The 21281-nt window shown below is 40.9% G+C and overlaps 1 long non-coding RNA gene across 1 annotated transcript in view; it reads left to right on the top strand.

The window, feature by feature from the left end:
* Positions 1 to 336: 336 nt before the first annotated feature.
* LOC140627708 (uncharacterized) overlaps positions 337 to 21281 on the top strand; it is a 38602-nt gene continuing 17657 nt past the window's right edge. Inside the window, exons 1-2 of the long non-coding RNA XR_012026338.1 lie at positions 337 to 453; positions 1618 to 1685. This is a non-coding gene — a long non-coding RNA (uncharacterized lncRNA). The remainder of the gene's footprint in view (positions 454 to 1617; positions 1686 to 21281) is intronic.

Here is a 21281-nt window from a genome sequence, read left to right on the forward strand (position 1 = left end):
TCTGAAAAGGCATGAAGACTTAACACCTGTACCCACATTACTTGACCCCTGCATCTATTCTATCTCATATTCTTGAATTATGTACCTCTATAGTAATCCAGTTATCTAGTTCCACAAGAAAGAGAGTCCAAGAAGAAAGAAATGATGGTAGTGATGAAAATGATGTTGAATTCCAAAGTATAAGTGAAGGGTATTAGGAGTGGTGCTTTGTGCAGGCTAAGTCACCCAGGACTGCCATTGGCTGGAGCAGTGCCTTGATGACCAAACAAAGGGCAAGGGTGGGGCTCTCAGGAAGGCATGTATACAGAGATCATAATCACTGAGATAGACCACTGGGATGTTTCAACATGGCTGAGATCATAGTAAACTTCAGGATTTTAGCATAGATATGGACCAACCAACCACAAACACAGAACAACCAACCATAGGTAGGGAACAGCCAGCCCCCAGTAGGTAAGAACTGACCCCTATTACAGAATAACCATCCACAAGTGGTGAAGAAGGAATGGAAAGGTTGACCCCCTATCAATGTAAATCCAGAGAGTGCCACAATGTGGGATGCAACCATGTAGGTAGAGATGTCCACAAAGCTTGTACAGTGAAAAGATCTTCTGAAATAGCTATCACCCATTCAAGAAAGCACAAAAGGTTGAGACAAACAACATTTGTTACCACCTCCTGTGGAAGAGAATGAATCAAAATAGGAGTCAGAATCAGAGCAGAACTGAGAGATGGGGTGGGTGTCCATGGATCAATGTAATAATGTACTTTGTTTAGAGAGGCCCTGGAAATTTATGGATTATCTGTTGCTTCTCCAGAGGAGCCTGTCAAAAAATGGCCAACCACATAGAGACCAGATGTTATACCAACAGGGCACACAGATGGTGACAATTAAAATAAAATCAACAAGATATTAAAAAGAAAAAAAGAGGGCAGCCCAGGTGGCTCAGCGGTTTAGTGCCACCTTCGGCCCAGGTCGTGGTCCTGGAGACCTGGGATCGAGTCCCACATCGGGCTCCCTGCATGGAGCCTGCTTCTCCCTCTGCCTGTGTCTCTACCCCCCCCCCCCGCCCCGTGTGTGTGTGTGTGTGTCTCAATAAATAAATGAAATTTTAAAAAAAAGAAAAGAAAAAAGAAGGGCAACTCTTCTCCTAATCCTTGAGTCTTATATTGAGTCAACACAAATATTTGGAGCACCTTTATATATACCAAGCATTGTGCTAGATACAGGATATACGGCAATGCATAAGACCAATAAGGCTGTCACCCTTTATGGGTCCTCCAGTCTAGAAGGGAAGAGAAACCTAATCAAGGAATAGCACAATGTCTAAAAAAGAACTTTGGTAAGTGGTAACTAGGAAATCTACATGATACAAAGACTTCATTATGGAGGTTAAAGAAGCAGTTCTTGAGAAAAGAGGGGAGGAGAAGAAATCTGGGCTTCTACCAGGCTGTGTCCTTTATGGCTGCAGGAGGTAATCATCCCCAGAGAGTTCAACACGAATAGCATACCCAGGAGTTGTGCAATGTGATGATCCTGGAGAAATTGATGATTGAATGGAGATCTATAGATGATTTGGCATGGCATAAGTTAATATCATGAGGGCTTCTTTCTAGGAACAACATGTACGGAGTTCCCACTGCATAAGAGAGCAAACATGGAATGCCGGATGATTTACACAAAGGTTAGTGAGGCCAGAGTACAAGGCAGAAGAATGTGCAAGATAAACCTGGGCAGCCAGGAACAAGAACACTCCTGGCCTTAAAGATTTTTGTGGAGAAATGTATTTTTATCCTAAGAACCATGGGAAGCCAGTGAAGACTTGAGTCAGAAGTAGGGGAAGTCATGATTTAAAAAATTTCTGTGCCGTATATTAAAATAATTTGGGGCTGGGTGGTACATATGAGTAGATAAATTAGAGCCATGTGGAGTATTTCAGGCATTCATATTGAAGCAGTATATTAATGATGCTGGTAGAACAGAAAATTCAAAGGATTTATGTGTTTTTAGGAGATAATTTAGTTTTGGTTGTATATGGGAGGAGAGGAGAGATGTAAGGATGGCACCTAGTTTTTGTCTTGTGAAAATGGCTGGTTAGTGGTTCCATTCACTAAGAGGAAACTCTGAACATGGACCAGGTATGATTCGGGTTAGGGGCTGTTAACACCCATTCAGTTTCAGGGATGATTACTTTCAAACATCTGAGATACCATGCAGACTGTTGCTTATTCAGGTTTGCATTAAAAAAAATTGTTAACCATTTTGACTAGGATGTTGGTAGTGGAACCGGACTAAAGGGTATGAATTCAGAGGATATGTAGAATGCAAATTCAACACAACTTAGATAAATGGATTAAATATTAGGGATAAAGGAGCAGGAAATATCAAGGATGACTCTTCAGTTTCTGACTTCTGCAGTGACAGGGAAAACCCTGATCAGCAATCACTACTTGGATTAAAAGCATAAGGCTTTGGCTGTAGTTTCCCCCATACCATGGAGAAAAGGAAGGTGAATGCAAGAAAGGGTGTAGAAGGCAGAGGAGCTCCGCCATGTGCATATGTGATCAAAATGTGTGTGCACTTTTGCTGTTTTGCAGCATTAATTAGGCCACGAAGGATTCTCAATTGCTCATTAGCTCTTCCCCCACCGCTTTGGTTGCATAAGTAATCATTTCTAAGGCAAGTACTTAAAAACCGAATGTCATCACTTTGCTGGGAGGTGTTTCTATCTATCCTTTCAGCACAGAGACATATACTTCTGGGGCAATTATGTGATCTGAATACATTTCACTGGGTGATATTTTTCTTTGCATTTTCATGGCTGTGGTTCTGCTTTATCAAAAGCAAAAGGAAGATCAGTCATGAAGTTTGGAAATCACATTGACTAAACACCTGTTATAGCTTTTGCTTTCTATGCTAGTGTACCATAAGACTTGAGTTAGCCTCATAAATTTTGCATCACTGGCAATTATATGATGATTCTTCCTTCACAATGAAAATCCACTTGGGTTTGCCATGTAGACCATGGAGATAATTAAAGGAGATTAATCAAAGGCCCCTGTGATTAACAGTTTTTGACATACCCGCAAATCTACTGTAGGCGTCAGGTGATGACTGCTGGCATAGATTCTGTCTCCAGGACCGCTACCATTTGAATATTGATGAAAACCAGGTTAAAAAGGATTCTTCGTGAAGGAGCATTTTAAGAAAATCTGTATCTTTAAGTGGAACTTTTAATGGAATGGAGTAATCTTTTTCACCTCCAATACCTTCCACAGATTATCAAGTGACTGGTTTCTTCCTGTGTTCTTTTTTCAAACATGGCCAGGAGTGTCTGCCAAGCTCATGTGATACTTTTCAACAAGTTCTATCAGAAATGTAGGGGAAGGAAGCGAGGCCATTTGCAGGGCTTCCTTCCATAGAGGCAGATGGAACCACTAAGGTGACTTTGTTCTTGCCTCAGTTTGGAGAGTCCCTTTTCTTGGCAGCACTCCACACCTGCAAAGAGCACCTCCTAGAACTTGTGAATCCATTTTCTTAATGTAGTGACTGTTTTATACCTGAATCCTGGGAAATGAATGCTACTTTGGGAGAGATGCCCACAACAGGGAGTGTATAGACAGTGTGTCTGATATCATTGAGTTTTTGAGATGTCCTCTTTGGATTGGGGCCAGTGACTTTCTGAAAATATGTTGGTAAAATGAACATAAGGTATCCATGAGATGTGATTTTGAGGGCATGGCCTGGGTCTCTTTGATTAGGAGCAAGACATTTGGATGAAAGACCAATCCATTCCATTTTCGCCTTTCAGAAAAGGAATTGAGCACATGTGCCAGAGACAGCCTCAATCTCTATGTGGTGTCTACCCTATCTATGGAACTCATCTGTCTCATTCCATTCCATCCCTCTGTTTTATTTCATTCCATAACCTGTCCGTGATCCCTACCTCAAAATTTGTCCTTGTCAAAATATCTTGTGTTCTCTTGTTTTCAGCTGTGGTTTATTGGTCCTGACAATCTTTCTGGAAGACCTACTCTCAGGTCTCCTCTGCCCTATCTCCATCGTTTCTCTTCTGCCATTGTGCTAGTCCATTCCAGTGGGGATTGCCCCTTCCCAAAGCGTGAGGCCAGGAAGGCACTAAAAACTGCCTTTATAAATTAAGTCAGATGAGAAACCTGCATTTAGAATTCAAATAATAAAGAGTACCCGGAAAAAAATGAAAATCCCTCCTTATCCCATGATCCAGAGACAAGCCACTGTTAAGAAACACCTGGTGAACATTCTTCCGTCTAATAGTAGAAACCGAGATAGTTGCAAGTTGAAATGCCCGAGGTTACCCAAACATGCCATTTTATAACTTTCCACCCAAAAGCATTAAAGATCTCTTTCCATGTCAAGATAGGGAGTACAGTCATTTTTCATGGTGGTGAAATGGTGCATTGTGCATTGTAATAGTATTTATTTAATTGGATCGGCTGTTTGAACAAGGCAGGCGTTTGAAGTAGACAAAATGTGTCTTTATTGTCTTAGTCTTCTATTTGCTCCCATCTGCCCTTCTTGTTTTCTTCTTTGTTCTTCCTGTGCCTAGGTCCCTCTTGAGCTAACACACTGAAAAGCCTACTCTACTGGGACTTCCTGTGTCATCAGAGAATCTCTTGTAGTCTGAAGAAGTGGCAAGTCCCACATGTAGGGATTCCTCCTCGGTCCTTCAGATGGGTGGAAGGACAGATTATTCAGCATTCTCTGTCATTTGCCTTTTTTCTTTTCATTGTCAACTTTCCAGAATGACAGATTTTTCTGTAGCTCTTTTCCTAAAAATCACTTCCAATCCCTTTCTCATCCCCCAGGTGAAACTGTATTCTCACAGGCTACTAGTGATTTTCTGATCACCAGATGCAAAGCTCTCTTTTATTCCTTACCTCTATGCGATGTCGCTGGATTAGCCTCTCTTTAGAAGTCTTTCCTTGTAGATTTGTCCTCCTGCATTTCTGATTGTGCATCCTCTGTTCCCTTTGATGGCTTTTCTTTCTGCTTTCTTACCACAGGGAGCCTAGAGACTTTCTGTCTTTGGCCTTTTGTTCTTTTATCTTTACTCTTGCTCTTTTTTTTTTTTTTGTTTTCCCCTTAAACCATGCTCCCTTCAAACTTCTCTGTGTCTGTCAAAGGTTGACACCATGCTTTAAATCACTCAGACCTAAGAATTTGAAGTTCTCTTTGACTGTGCTTTACCCTCCTAATCTACCAGTCCTCACATGCTGGCAGTTATTTCTTCAAAATAACCTGCAGGCTCTTTCATATACTGTAAATTGCTACAACTTCTTTGAAAGGTGCTTAGACACTATCTATTAAAATCTAAAATGCATACATACTTTGACCTAGCTGTTCCAATTCTATGAAAGTATCCAATGGGAATACTCAAGTGTGCCAATATTATGTGAACCACAGTTTGCTTTGAGGCACTGTTTATAATAGGAAGAAAAGAATCTCCCCACAAGCTAACGGGGAACTGGCTAATAGTACATCCATTCCCTGAAATGCAGTTATGAGTAAGGTTGAGGTCAATCTGTGTGGTGACACAGAAAGATGCTCATGCATATTGTTAAGCTAAAATCATGTTTTCACTCAAAGCATCTTAGTTTTGTATATGTACCCATACAGAGACACATACACCCATATTCATGTTACATGTGTAAAAAAGCTGTTATGCACCAAATGGTTAAAATGGCCACCCATTGGAAGAGGGATTTGGAGGGAGCATGGGGTCTGCCCTTACTTTGTAATGCATATACTTATAAACTGTTTAGATGCCTTAAAATATTCATATTTTATAATGCTTCAAAATCTTTTCTGTATTATTTTTGTTATCCAAACTTAAATCTGCATCACCCACCATAGTCTGCGAAAGGCCTCCCGCTAGCTCCAACTGATTTACTAGACCTCTGACCTTGGACTTTGAGAACTTCTTTGAAATGAGGAGAATGGCTATCCAGGCTATCTCCCAGTCTTGAGATTCAGAGGAAATTGTGCCTATGCATGGGCTTTGAAAAACCTGTGAACCCAATGTTAACACAAGGCATCATCCCTGTCCCCTAACTGGTGGCATCTCCTGGGGTCTAAAGACGAGGAGGACCTTCGAGGTAACTTTGAAACACTGGAACAGCTAAGTCCTGCAAGGAGGTTCTTCAGCTTTAATAAATGAACCTTTCCAAACTGACGTTAACATTCAAATCACCTTTGCTTTTCACAAGATTGGCTGGGAGAGCAGCCTCCTAAAGCAATTCATCTTTGCAATGATAAACAATGCAAGCAGCTTGCTAGAGCTCTGCCATTAGACTCACACTTATTTGGAAGCCTAATTGGCACTATTAACATTCCAAGGACAAGGGAGCCTATATAATAATGTGGGCACAGAGCTAGAAATGTTTTCTAAATATTTACAAGTACATCAATTTCCCTTTAAATTAGCTGCTTTAATAAAAGCATATGGTCTGCCTAATGAAAAATCTCATTACTTGCATTGAGCTGTAGCAAAGGAATTGCAGATAGTATGTATGCGGTACAGGTGTGAAACGTGTTTACTGTTGCCCTCATTGCTTATTGTGTCTATGAAGACGTCAAAACATTTGTATTGGTATTATTCTTCACTTGCTATGAAGACAAATTGAAGAATTAACTGAGAGATTTGTGATGCTGCCATAGTCTAGTGCTCCTGTTATTTGAGTCCTTGGACAACATTGTCACAAGTTCTGTTTCTGTGTGGCCGCTGCACATTTATCAGACTATGTGGTAGGTGTGGCTATTACTGCAGGTGCCCGAAAGTGTGAACCAGAAGTCAAACATTGGCCTCAAAAATATATCTAGTTCTGGCAGCTGCTGCCACTCCCACTCTTTGGGCCACAAATGAGAAGAGGTAAGGGCATTCAACAAATGTCCCCCCACACACACACACTAGAAATCAGGAAGTAATAATTGCTGTGGGTACACAGGAGTGGACAAAGCCCTGCAGAACCTTACAGTCTACCAGATGGGTGTTCCTGTCCAGGGAACTTGATAATGTTGGTTGTGGTTGGCAGTGAAACTTAGGAGACAGAGAGGTCCATAGTGCTTTCCTTGCCAACATGGCAAGTTCTAGGCGGTGATGATTAAATAAGGTTAGGGATTGTAGGATATAGAGTTTATATTTATGGGCCAGCCACATGCTTTTTTAAAGTTGACAACACTGGTGCTATGCCAAACTTGTATGTATGTAACAATACGTTGCACTATGTTTTGCTGCTAGTGATGTGGGAGAGAGGTATGTTTTCTTAAGATAGGCTTCATGTTTCCCTTGGATTGAGTTCAGAAATAATTCACATTTTATGAGCAAAACACATATTTTATGTGGTAGATATCTTAGTCTATTTGGGCTACTATAACAAAAATACCACAGAATGGGTGTTTTTAAACAGCAGAAATTTATTTCTCACAGTTTTGAAGGCTAGAAAGTCCAAGATCAAGGGAATGGCAGATTCAATGTCCTGTGTGGGCCTGCTGCTTCTTCCTGTGGTGGTGCTGTGTCCTTACATGGTGCCAATGGAGAGAGAATGCTCAAAGGGTCTTTATTTGAAAGTCGTTAATCTCATTCCTGAGGGCTTCACCCTCATGGCCTAACCACTTCCCTAAGGGCCTATCTCCAAATACCATAAACTTAGGTTTTAAAATGAATATTGGAAAAAAAAAATAAAAAAAAAATAAAATGAATATTGGAAAGACAAACATTCAGTCTATATAAGTAGGATACTGCTTTATATCATTTATTGATATGATCTGTAACATTCATCAGTGTGAATCTATTTATTTATTTATTTATTATTTTTACAGGTTGGAAGTGGAAGTAATGTTAATTTTTTTAAATTTTTTTATTGGAGTGCAATTTGCCAACATATAGCATAACACCCAGTGCTCATCCTGCCAAGTGCCCCCCTTAGTGCCCATCACCCAGTCACCCCAACCCTGCCCACCTCCCTTTCCATTACCCCTTGTTCATTTCCCAGAGTTAGGTGTCTCTCATATTTTGTCACCCTCACTGATATTTTCAGTCATTTTCTCTCCTTTCCCCTTTATTCCCTTTCACTATTTTTTATTTAAATTCAATTTGCTAACAAATAGTATAACACCCACTGCTCTTTCCAACAAGTGCCCTCCGTAGTGCCCATCATCCTATTCCCCCACCCATCTCCCCTTCTGCAACCCTTTGTTTCACAGTAACTCCTCAAATTTAATTGGGAATTTCATTCCTGGGTTTTGGCAGTACAATTCAACCGGGCTTCATTGTTCCCTGCTATGTGCTGCAGGCACTATTCTAGACACTGGCCGGTATTACAAAGATGCGTAGGAAATAATCTTGTTTTCTTTTAGATACAGCAGCTAAAGCAGTAGGCTAAGTGTCCTGTGTGATCCTAAAGTCCAGGATGCACTCTCACATTATTCTTACGTCAACAAGAGAGGAAATACCAGTATTCTGGAAAGAAAGTGGTAGGTCAAAAGCAGTTGGAAGACGCAAAGGGCTGGTAGAGAAGTTGGTGTAACCATGGCCCATTGATGACTAGTGACTTATTGAGCAATCCTTGGAAGTTGAACATTGAACCATTCAAAATAAGATCTTCAACTGATTTTGTTGCTTTATGTATTATAGTATAAAGAGGCAAAACTTATTTCTACCCTGCTTAAGAAAGTCAAGTAACTTATAATGACCCAAGGATACATATTATGAAAAACAGTAACAGAATTAATGAAGTAGCAGTTTTAAAGCAGCTGATTTATATTTATCACCTTATTATTTCACAGAGAGACATCAATAATCTTTTAAAATAACACCTAGGGAATGACAGAGTTACCAAAGTTGGATCCAACAAATGCCTTATTGTAAGGTTGTAGATGATGAGTTCTACAGCAATAAAATGTCAAGGTGCCCGTGGGCATTGATGAGTTTCTGGGTGATTACACCATGAAACCATATTTCAAAATGTCACCTTTCTTGGCATATAGTTGAGTAGTTTGCAAAGCATGTTCAGTGTCCTGGATGGAGGCCACCAGCTCATGGTTTGTGTGGGGGCCACACAGTGACAAACTGTCAGCTTCTAACCTCTTAGACCAAGGCCACAGAAAGAAATCTTTTAAACACTTGCTCTTACCAGAGGATCGTGAAAGTCTAAAGCAGCTTTACTAATTAGAGAACATCCTGTTGATTCATTCTGAAAGGTAGCTTATTAAAGCCACTTAATTTTTTGCTTATTTAGGAGGTTCTGTCCACAATTGTGGAATGCTGGCAAGAATAGAGATACCTCAGTGACCCTCAGTCAGTGTACAGAATGTATAGAAGGTGTAAAATTAGAGGCTTCTGTTAGGAATTTAGTAGGTAAATTGTTCCAGAATTTCTGGGAAAGTGGTTTGGAGTTTCAGATTTACAAACCTAAGAACAGTATGCAAGTATAAAAATGATGTCTATAAGGAATTGAAGATACCATGGAGAAATGCTTAGAATAAATGAAGAAAAGCGGACAGCAGGGATCCCTGGGTGGCGCAGTGGTTTAGCGCCTGCCTTTGGCCCAGGGCGCGATCCTGGAGACCCGGGATCGAATCCCACGTCGGGCTCCCGGTGCATGGAGCCTGCTTCTCCCTCTGCTTATGTCTCTGCCTCTCTCTCTCTGTGTGACTATCATACATAAATAAAAATTAAAAAAAAAAGCAGACAGCAGAAATGTATATTTAGTACTCTCTCCACTATGTGGAATTAAGGGACCAAAAATGTGAAGGAAGTATGTGATATGTGTTTACAGTGTGTTTCTGTAGGAAGGTTTTGGGATTATGGGTGGTTGTTGTTTTCCTTTGCCATATTTTATGTCCTTTCCAAATACTTCTTCATGAATATGTGGGTTAAACATGATATGACTACATAATACTTTTTTAAGATTTTATTTATTTCTTCATGAGAGACACAGAGGGAGAGACAGAGACATAAGCAGAAGGAGAAGCAGGCTCCCTCCCAGGAACCTGATGCAGGACTCGATCCCAGGACCCTGGGATCACGACCTGAGCTAAAGTGAGATGCTCAACCACTGAGCCACTCAGGTGCCCCACACATGATACTTTTTATTAGAATAAAGCAATATGGACGAAGCACAAGAAACAAAATAGAAGTCATCCCTAACCCTCCCCCATGGCTTTTCATATTTTTAAATTTTGTATATAAACTTGCAGTTTCCGGCAACCTTACTATTTTTTAAAGTTTGATTATAGCATTAAATATAATTTGGCTCCTTTGTTTCATCTGCTGTGGTGTATTCTATTTCGTGACTTGAGCACACTTTATTTACCTGTTGTCTTGCTCATGGACATTATTTCTAATCTTCCAACGTTATGAATAATGCAGTGAATATTCTTGTGCCTTTCTCCTCATTTGTGTATATATGTGATAGTTTATCTAGGCAGTAATCAAGAAATTACACATCATGGGCCAAATCTGGCTTGTTGCCTGCTTTTGTAAATAAAACTCCATTGGAACACTGCTACGCCCACTTGTTTGTGTGTTGCCCATAGCTGCTTTCATGCCATAATGACAGAATTGAGTACTTGCCACAGAGATGGTATGGACTTCAAAATCTAAAATATTTACTGCCTGGCTCGGATTCAGAAAAATTGGTGACCCCTAATTGGGGGTCTTACCTAGGTATGAATGGTTGTTTCATGCAAAGTACACATCTGACAACTTGAGAGGTTATAGCTGAGTTACTCTGTAATTCAGTTGTGCAAAATGATCCTTTTTCACCATTGTGTATGATTTCCTGTGGACTTCATTTTTTTAAAAAAAAGATTTTGTTTATTTTAGAGGAAGGCAGAGAGAGAAAGCAGGAGCGGTGGGGAAGGGCAGAGGGAGAGGGAGAAGCAGGCTCCCCACTGAGCAGGGAGTCCAAAGTGGGGCTGGATTGCAGTACCCTGAGACTGTGACCTGAGCTGAAGGCAGACACTTAACTTACTGAGCCACAGGCGCCCATGAGACCTCCAATTTTGCCAATATTTGTCAATGTAAAACTTAAAAAATTTTCCCCTGGTTTTGGATGATACCTTGATCTCTTGTTATGTTAAATGGCATTTCCGTGATTGCTAGTAGGGTTAGGCAACTTTTCAAATGTTTATCAAGCTCTTTTTTAAATTTGTGAATTACCTGTTAATAGCCTTTGCCCAAAAAAAAAAAAAAAAAAAAAAAAATAGCCTTTGCCCATTTTTCTATTGGGCTTCCTGGGTTTTCTTAGGATTATTTCTTTATATAATTTTCTATTTTTTATTTTTTAAAGATTTTATTTATTTATGATAGAGAGGCAGAGACACAGGCAGAGGGAGAAGCAGGCTCCATGCAGGGAGCCCGATGTGGGACTTGATCCCGGGTCTCCAGGATCACGCCCTGGGCCAAAGGCAGGTGCTAAACTGCTGAGCCACCCAGGGATCCCCTATATAATTTTTTAAAGATTTTATTATTTTTTAAGTAATCTCTCCACCCAATGTGGGGCTCAAACTTACAACCCCAAGATCAGGAGTCACATGCTCCACAGACTGAGCCAGCCAGGCACCCATCTTTATATAATCTCGATGCTAATCCGGTGTTTATGGGTTTTTTTGGTTATTTATTAGTATAGAAATCTATTCCTTTTAATGGAGTCAGATTTGGCAGTTTCTATTATGGTATGTGCTCGTTTACTGATGTAGGAAAGATGTTATGGTTCGAAGCTGACAACCAAGAAAGAATTCTTGAGACCTTTTTGGTGCAAAGAAGTAGTTTTATTAAGGCACAGGGAAAAGACCTGTGGTTGGGCAGAAAGAGCTGTACGGGTATCATGAGGAGTGGCCTGTTACATACTTTCAAGTTGAGAGGGGGTTAGGGATAGCTTAAGTCTCTGAGGTATTTAGGAAGCAAGGTTTCCAGGACCTTGAAGGGGCTAGCTCTCGTTGGGAAAAGGTCATTTATTACCATCTAATAAAATCTGAGTCATGAGGCCCTTCAGATGTATATCAGTGGGTCATATGTGTGTGGGATGATTGCCAACACATATCTTGGGGGGGGGTAGCCATAAGGCAAGTTTTCAAAGGAATTTTTATATGTTAAAGTAGACTTACAGAGTCCTGGAGGTCGAGCTAAGATTGCCTGTTGCCCTTAGCGAAGTATTAACATCAAGGCAGTTGAGTTCCTTGAGGAATGTCACCCTGCCTGTTTTGAGGACTTGTCAGTGGGCTGCAGGTAGGAAGGAAATTTAATAATTTCTCTTCTGCCTTTGTTTCCCACATCATTTACTGTCTATTTTGAAAATTTTTCCCATCCTGAACTTATTTTTCTGCTTTCAGGACTTTCAAATTTTGCTTCTCATACTTATATTCTTAATCTACCTTTAGTTTATTTTTGTGGTGTGCCATGAATCTTTACCTGCTTTTCCACATAGGTCATGAGTACCTTACCTTGTCCATAGAGAGATCTATATAATCATTTTAATGACTGCATAATTGTCTATCATAATTTATTCAATTAATCTCCTTTTATTTTATATTTTGGCTAGATTTTCCCTTTATAAATAATGCCAAGGTGCACGTTCTTCTTTTTAAAGATTTTATTTATTCCTGAGAGACACAGAGAGGGAGGCAGAGACATAGGCAGAGGGAAAGGGAGAAGGAGAAGCAGGCTCCCCATGGGAGCCTGACTCAGGACTCGATCCCAGGACCCAAGATCACGACTTGAGCCAAAGTCAGATGCTCAAACACTGAGCCACCCAGGTGCCCTCCCCCTTTTTTTTTAAGATTTTGTTTATTTTTTTGACAGAGTGTGTGGGAGCACAGAGGGGGAACAGCAGAGGGAGAGGGAGAAGCAGGCTCCCCACTGAGCAGGGAGCCTGATGTGGGGCTGAGTCCCAGGACCCTGGGATCATGACCTGAGCTGAAGGCAGATGCATAACTGACCCATGCACTCCAGTGAATGTTCTTTTAAAATGAATGCATTTGCCATCAGAAAAGCAGAGAAAGCACAAATAGGGACACTTTGAAAGATACCAACGACCTTCAAAGTATTTCTACATTCAGAGTTCATGAATTCAACGAGCATTTTAAAGTACATCCTATGAGCCAGGAACCATAACCATATCTGGGTGCTAAAGATATATGGTATTTATGGTAGATTGTCCCTCAGCATCCACTCCAACTTCTTTCTAGTATGCTTTTCTGTATTGTCGAGGTTTGAAAATTAAAAGCCTGTGTCTCCTGAAGTCTCCTTGTAGCTAGAGTTCTGCTCATATTCATCAAATAGGTGCATTCCCATGGGATCTAGGGCCAGTAATGAGGTGGTGGCCATCTGGCTGTCTTAGCAGTTGCCCTGAGTACAGCTGTGAAGAGTGAGGGCATTTCTGATGCAGCCTTCTGGGATCTATTCACTAGCTTTGTGGGGGCCAGAGGCAGGATGTTGGTGGCTGTGCAGCTCAGTCTGGATTATACACATAGCAGTGTGTTCTGTACCTCAGTGGTCAGAGAAACAGCCCCCTTGATTCTCCACGTTTCGGAGGGGCCAGACAGACGTTTCCGGGAGCCATTCGTCAAGACCCAGTCCAGAGCCTGCTCCTCTGTCACTTCCAGCAATCTCATGAGTATCTAATCCTTTGTGTTATATTGCTTTCTGATTAAAAATTCTGGCGCGGGGGCACCTGGGTGTCTCAGTGGCTGAGTGTCTGCCTTCAGTTTAGGTGGTAATCCCAGGGTCCTGGGATTGAGTCCCATATTGGGCTCCCTGCAGGGAGCCTGCTTCTCCCTCTTTCTATGTCTCTGTGTTTCTTCCTCTCTTTGTGTTTCTCATAAACAAACAAACAAACCTTAAAACAAAAATTCTGGTGTGGTTTCTCTTTCCTGCCACTGAGTCCTGTCTTCTACAACTATCTGAAGGAGACAGAATGTAAGCAAGTAATTCCCATAGAGTTTGCCACATGCCAATCCACCTATGTATGTGCTAGGTGCTGTGGGATCACAGAGAAAGGACTATTTTTGTCCACCAGCTTGAAGAAAAAATTCACCTAGGAGGTGACTTTTTGGCTGAGAGAGGGTAATATGGGTAGAGAAAACAGCCTGAGAACGTCCAGAGACATGTGAGCCTGACACAAATAATTTGGTGTGGCTGATCTTGGGGCATGTGTAGTATAAAGAACATTTGCCAGTTGTATCTGGGGCAGCTTGGAAAGGCTTAAAAATGTAGCCCAGGAGACCCACGAGGAAGAGGATAGGACAGATGCAAACATAAATAAATGAATGAAGAAAGAAAGAAGAGCACATGATAGATTAGAGCAAAGTCAAGGATTCCTAAATTTTTATCTTGTAAATGCCCCCTCCATTCGGGCAAAAGCTCCCTGTAGTTTTTTTTTTTTTTAAGATTTTACTTACTTATTCATGCAGAGACATAGACATAGGGAGAAGCAGGATCTTTGCAAGGAGCCTGATACGGGACTCGATCCCAGGGACCCTGAGATCATGTCCTGAGCTGAAGGCAGATGGTCAATCACTGAGCCACCCAGGGGCCCTAAAAGCTCCCTGTGTTAAAAGGGAAACTGAGTGGGGAAAAATTAAAGAGGAAGACAAATCAGGAGAGACTCCTAACCCTGGGAAACAAAGAGTTGCAGAAGGGGAGGGGGTGGAATGAGGTAACTGGGTGACAGGCACTAAGGAGGGCACTTGATGGGATGAGCACTGAGTGTTGTATGTTGGTAAATTGAATTTAAATAAAATATTTAAAAATATAAAACTTTAAAAAATGGCAACTCAATCCTAGCTGTGTTATTTTCTCTGTGTCCCTTATAACTTGCAGCCCATGATATTGCTAAGTATTGGTTGAATTTTTGATCTGAGCTCATTGATTGTTCCTTTAAGAGTAGTTAACAAAGATAATCAATGTGCTATTCTGAGTCACTGTTTTGAGAAGATTTAAACCCTTGCCATAGATTATTAAACATTTTTTTAAAAATTTTATCTTTATGTGACTCAAGCAATAGCTTTTTCTAGGTTTCTTCATGAGTTGATCAGAAAAAGTATTACTGTATATCTCTAGGTTTTCCTGTCAGGTAAAATATGTCTTTCCCTAAAGCATTTGCTACACTTATCACTCCTGCAGCAGAAAATCTAGCTCTTTCGTGTCAAAACCAGCAATGGTCTCTAATGATCTTGGTGCCAACACTACCTCTGTTTATAATTTAAAAAGATATGCCATAAAACATTAGAGACCCTTTACTCCAGAGTATTTCCAAGCCCTGTTTTGAAGTTTTCTGTAGTCAGAGTTGGGATTTCTTTTTTTTTTGGGGGGGGGGGATTTCTTTTGAGTTAAATCTACTTTTAACATTTTTTTTCTAGGAGTAGAATAAGCCATACCTTTTTGTTCCTTCTTCTTAATAATATGAGGGTACTTGCTAGTTAATTAGAATGCTTGTTTTACTTCAGGTGCCATGGGTTAAAATCAGAAGGACCTTTTTAAAAGATACAACCAAAACATAGAACCCATCACATTTTGAGCAGTTAAAAGAATTCCCAGCTTTTTCACCCAATACTACTGGGGTTCAAACAAGGGAAAGATCACTGGTTAGGGGAAATCTGTAGAAACTCAGCTGAGCAAACCTTGTGCCGTGCTTTGAAGGAGGGCTAGGATCTGGGTAGGGAAGGAGCATTAGTCAGAGAAAGTAATATGGAGGGCAAAGATGTGGAAGTGAAAGTGGGGGATACAATACAAGCAACAGAAATTAGAAAGTACTGGGAGAAGGCAGACAGTCAGATGTTGAGAGGGCACATTATTTTGTTTCCTTTCTTCATAAGAATTATTGTTGTAGGCATGTGAGGCTGGCAGGGCAAGATTGGGATGATTGTCTAGGTGTTGGCCATCACTTGCATTGCAGCATGGATTGGACTTCCCAGATATTGAGCTATTATGTCAGAGCTGGCAGGGCCCTTAAGGGATCTTTACCTCCCTTTACAGATCTGGAAACTGGAGCCTAGTAAGAAAGGACTTTTTCTGACTCACAAAATGAGTCAGGCATCTGAATCTAAATAGATCATTGAACCTTAGTGGTGAAATTAACCTGCCAAATAATAAAGGGAGAGGTGTCAGCTGACTACCTTACTCTACTTACTTTCTGGTAAAGTCCCTACCTCTGGGAGGATGTTGCTTTCCTCTTGTTGGGTCAAAGCTGTTCCACTGAGTCTCTGTATGTCTAGTCTTGAGGGAGCACATGACTCTATTTGTTGACTAGGATAGCATTTCCTTTTCCTTCGTCCTCGTAATTACAGTTCTGTTTCTTTATTGAGTGAGGAAAGGAAGTACTTTGCCTTAAAATGCTGAAAAGGGCCCTTGTGGAGGAGCAGTGGATTTTGAGCTGGAGTTTATACATAGCAAGGTGGCTATTGTGTTCTGGTAGCTGCAGCTGGAGGAGAAAGAAACCGTTTCCAAAGTGGAATACCTTGTAGATGGGCATCTCTGTTTCCTAGGACAAGATTTCCTCAAGGCCTGTGGCTCAGATTCTCTTCCTTTCTTCTTGAAACCATGAGAACAAGATAACTCACGCTGATAGCCAAGACCAGGCAAACCTTAACACTGGAGTTTCAAGAGAGGATGTTGAAGAAGAGGACTTACACCTATTCTGTGTTGCTCAGGTAGTAAACTCTGCCAGAATAATGTTGCCAGTGAATTCACTGACCTAGTGACCACAGGAGAGATTATTTTTTTAAGATTATTTATTTATTCATGAGGGACAGAGAAGAGAGAGAGAGAGAGAGAGAGAGAGAGAGAGAGAGAGAGGCAGAGACACAGACAGAGGGAGAAGCAGGCTTCATGCAGGGAGCCCAACATGGTACTCAATCCCGGGACTCCAGGATCAGGCCCTGGGCCGAAGGCAGGCGCTTAACTGCTGAGCCACCCAGGGATCACCTCTTTTTTTTTTTTAACTTAGTTTTTACTTTACATTTTAAAAAAGATTTTATTTATTCATTTAGAGAGAGCATGAGTGGGGAGGTGGAGGAGCAGAAGGAGAGGGAGAAGTAGATTCCCCGCTGAGCAGGCAGCCCAACGTGGGGCTCGATCCTAGGACCCTGAGATCATGACCTGAGCCAAAGGCAGATGCTTAACTCACTGAGCCACCCAGGGGCCCCCACAGGGGAGATTCTTAAGATAACTAGGAAGTCTGAGACCGAACCTTAGGGACAGGTGGGCAAGATGAAGAAAATGCACTCTTGAGACATTCAGGCACAGATGAAAACAAGAAGCAAGGGCAGTTGTACGTAACCCAACTCTTGGTATAGAAATCAGCTCCTAGGATATACTAGTATTGGGTTCCAAGTGCAGAGTACTATAGATAGGCTTCCATCATTCTGATGAGTCTGGAAGATGGGTTTCCACTCAGTACAGTGAAGGTTATATATGAATACGATAATGGAAAATGACAGAGGTTGGTGACAGTGAAGAGAATGGCAGGAGAAATTCAACAGAAACAGCTGTCATTGATGTAGTAAGTCTTGGACATTAGAAATGAGACTTAGGAAATGCAAAATCTCTAAAGAATGCATTTATTTAAACATGTTTATGCTGCAGAATGTTAGGCCGTCTGGAGTTTCCTGAAAATGAGTAAAATCCTGTAGTGGGAATAGTATAGTGCAGTGATTCTAGACTTCGCTTTTGTCTTGATATCAGGCTTCCAACCCTGTGCCAGACATCTTCTATGTATGTGTCCTTGGACAAGTTATTTCATTTCTCTGATGTTCAATTTCCTTGTTTGTAAGGTAGAGGTAGAAATAGGATATGTCTTTGGAAGGGTTGTGGAGATTTCATTCGGATTATACATATATGGTATTTAGCGTGGTGTCTGGCACATAGAAAACATTAAAATATTGGGATCCCTGGGTGGCGCAGCGGTTTGGCGCCTGCCTTTGGCCCAGGGCGCGATCCTGGAGACCCGGGATCGAATCCCACATCGGGCTCCCTGCATGGAGCCTGCTTCTCCCTCTGCCTGTGTCTCTGCCTCTCTCTCTCTCTCTGTGACTATCATAAATAAATAAAATCTTTAAAAAAAAAAAAAGAAAAGAAAACATGAAAATATGACATCTAGATTCTGTTTCTCTGTTATCTTTACTCCTATTGACTTTGGTATTCTTTAAATAAACTTTTTGTGTTGGAATAACTTCTATGTGACAGAAAAGGTGTGAAGATGATACAGAGAATTTGTACCTTCCACCTAGCCTTTGCAAGTGTGTGTTACTTTGTACATTTGTCAAAACTAAGACAGAGTTGTTCTAACAGTTTTAATTAAACTCCAGACTTCACTTGGATTTCCCTAGTTTTTCCATTAATGTTGTCTTTGTATTCTAGGACAGAATGTCTTCTAGGATAGAATGTCCACTAATGTCTTGTATTCCAGTCTGGGATACCATATCATATTGAGTTGTTCTATCTCCTTCAATTCCTTGGATAAGTGGTAATTTCTAGTTGGTGTTTTTCATGACCTTGACAGGTTGGAAGAGCGCTATTCAGATATTTATAGAATGTCCCTCAGTTTAATATGAAAATTGTTACTAAAACTTTGCCATTAGACACTTATGGTAAGAAGATCTTACCCTTTCTTTAAAAAAAATTATTTATTTATTCACTAGAGACACACAGAGAGAGGCAGAGTTATGAGCAGAGGGAGAATCAGGCTCACAGGGAGCCTGATGCCGGACTCCATCCCAGGACCCTGGGATCACGCCCTGAGCCAAAGGCAGGCACTCAGCCACTGAGCCACCCAGATGCCCCAAGATCTTACCCTTCTATTAGTGAAAAGAGATGACAAATTAACTGAAAAGTGTACTTATTATATATTTTGTAATTAGCTGTGGTAATTAGATTATGTCTTCTCTTTGTATCAACAGTTCTTAGGACTATGCCTAGCACAGTTGGCAACTCATATTTTTGAAGGGGGATAAATCATTGTTCCTGATTTAATTTTTTAAAAGATTCATTCATTTTAGAGCATGGGAGGGAGGGACAGAGGAAGGGAAGGAGAATCTTAGGCAGGCTCTGCACAGAGCCTAACCTGGGGCTCAATTTGAGGAGCCTGAGATCATAACCTGAGCCAATACCAAGATTCGGACGCTCAACTGACTGCATCACCCAAGTGCCCCTTGATTTAATTGTTTATAGTACTATTTGTATTTTGATACATCTGTGTTGATGTATTTTATTTTATTTTTTAATATATTTTTTATTTTTTTAATAATAAATTTATTTTTTATTGGTGTTCAATTTGCCAACATACAGAATAACACCCATTGCTCATCCCGTCAAGTGCCCCCCTCAGTGCCCGTCACCCATTCACCCCCACCCCCCGCCCTCCTCCCCTTCCACCACCCCTAGTTCATTTCCCAGAGTTAGGAGCCTTCATGTTGTATTTTATTTTTTAATTAAATGATATCCCATTTAATAAGCCTACTTAAGCTTTATAAACAAGAAGCATCTAGGTAGATTTCACTATGTCTGTCTTGTCTGGGTCTGCTAAGTGAAACAGACATCACGCACACACTTGATACCCAACAGAGATGATCACTGATTTCTTTATTGATTGCTACGATCTACACCTATATGAGAAGGGATCTTTAAAATGCTGCAGGAAACTGAATAGAAAATGTCATTACAAAAACCAGGAGTAGCAAGAATTGTATAAAGTCAGAAAATTTCCTATGAATGATTGTATAAGGAGAGTATATGTGCAGATATGTGCACATGCGCCTGCATTTCTCCGGGTGTTAGAAAGTTTGTGGAACATGACTGGCAAGATACATATGCAAATGTGAAGTGATACTTTTGTTGGTAAGGGTGAGCTTAGAAGAGTGGTAAATATCAGAAACCACCTTTTTACTTTTTCCTGCTGTTAAACTTCTTTGTCCTAATGAGCAGCAATGAAGAAACACATTTTCAAGGAATTCACTGTGCGAACTCTATAATAAACTACAGCAAATAGAAGATCAATGCTTTTAAGATTCTAGGAAGCAACTAAATTTAGGATGAAGGATGTTTATTTATTTAGAGATTTTATTTACTTATTGGATATATAGAGAGAGTGAGAGAGAGAGCACGAGCAGGGTGGGTACACAGGGAGAGGGAGAAACAGGCTCCTTGCTTGGGATCCTGATACAGGGCTCAAACTTAGGACCCTGGGATCATGACCTGAGCCAAAGGCAGCCACTTAACCAACTGAGTCATCCAGGCTCCCCAGAATGAATGGTGTTTAGACCGCTGTTGGAAGACTCTGTCCATAGGGTTGCTGAATTTAAATGTGGACAGTATACGTAAATGTCTAGCTATTATGATTAAATTGTTCAGCATGCCATGTGGATTCCAGAGAGACCTAGGAACAGACAATCCAAACTACTTCATGTTTTCCCATCTGGAATTAGTAAACACTGTCAGATTGAATGAGAACAAGATAGCCAAGACCTCTGCCTCCTTCCCCATAGCTGAGACCTTCTCCCAGAACCATGCCCACACAACCCCACGAATGGCAAATGGAGCCAGCAGCTGGAATGTGCTTTTGTGTGGGCATTTGAACCCATTTACTGGCTATGTGCATAGACTGGATATGGAGAGATGCAAAAGGAATTTGTTTTTTTGTGCATTCTGTTCATGGTGCTGCTGTGCAGCATATGATGGAACAGAGTGCAGGAACTGTTAATATGTGATCTGACGCTGAAGGCGATGGATTTGGAACAAGTAGTTCTACTTCAGCATAATTGCTGCCTTCCCCTCACGCTTTCCCTTCCTGCGCCTGCTTTCTTCTCTCTGCGCCACTGTTGGACATTTCCTAATGCAGGAGGCAATTAATAATGGAAGTTGTGGTTAATCCAAATAGCTTGGTAAACAATAGGCTGATGGTTTATTAAATTTAGTTCTATTTTTTTGATTCCCAAATAGCCGTAACTAGAAGAAACGGGGAAAATAATTTACAAATCTGATGAGCTTACAAATTCATTGATTCATCAAACATTTATTGAGTACCTGTTATGTCTCAGGCACTATGTCGAACGTGACAGGAAGAACTAATGGCAACATGGGACAGAACTGTATCTGGTGTGCGCTCAAGAATGAAGTATTCCTTGGCCCCATAGTGGCTGGCGATGCCTGGAAAACAAGAATGTAAATCCTTCATGTTAATTTAGCTTTCTGACAAAATGATCGTTTGATTGTGGGAGACAAAAAGTGAGACAGATACTACTT

Source organism: Canis lupus, chromosome X, assembly GCF_048164855.1.
Source record: "Canis lupus baileyi chromosome X, mCanLup2.hap1, whole genome shotgun sequence".
Classification (NCBI taxonomy): Eukaryota; Metazoa; Chordata; class Mammalia; order Carnivora; family Canidae; genus Canis; species Canis lupus.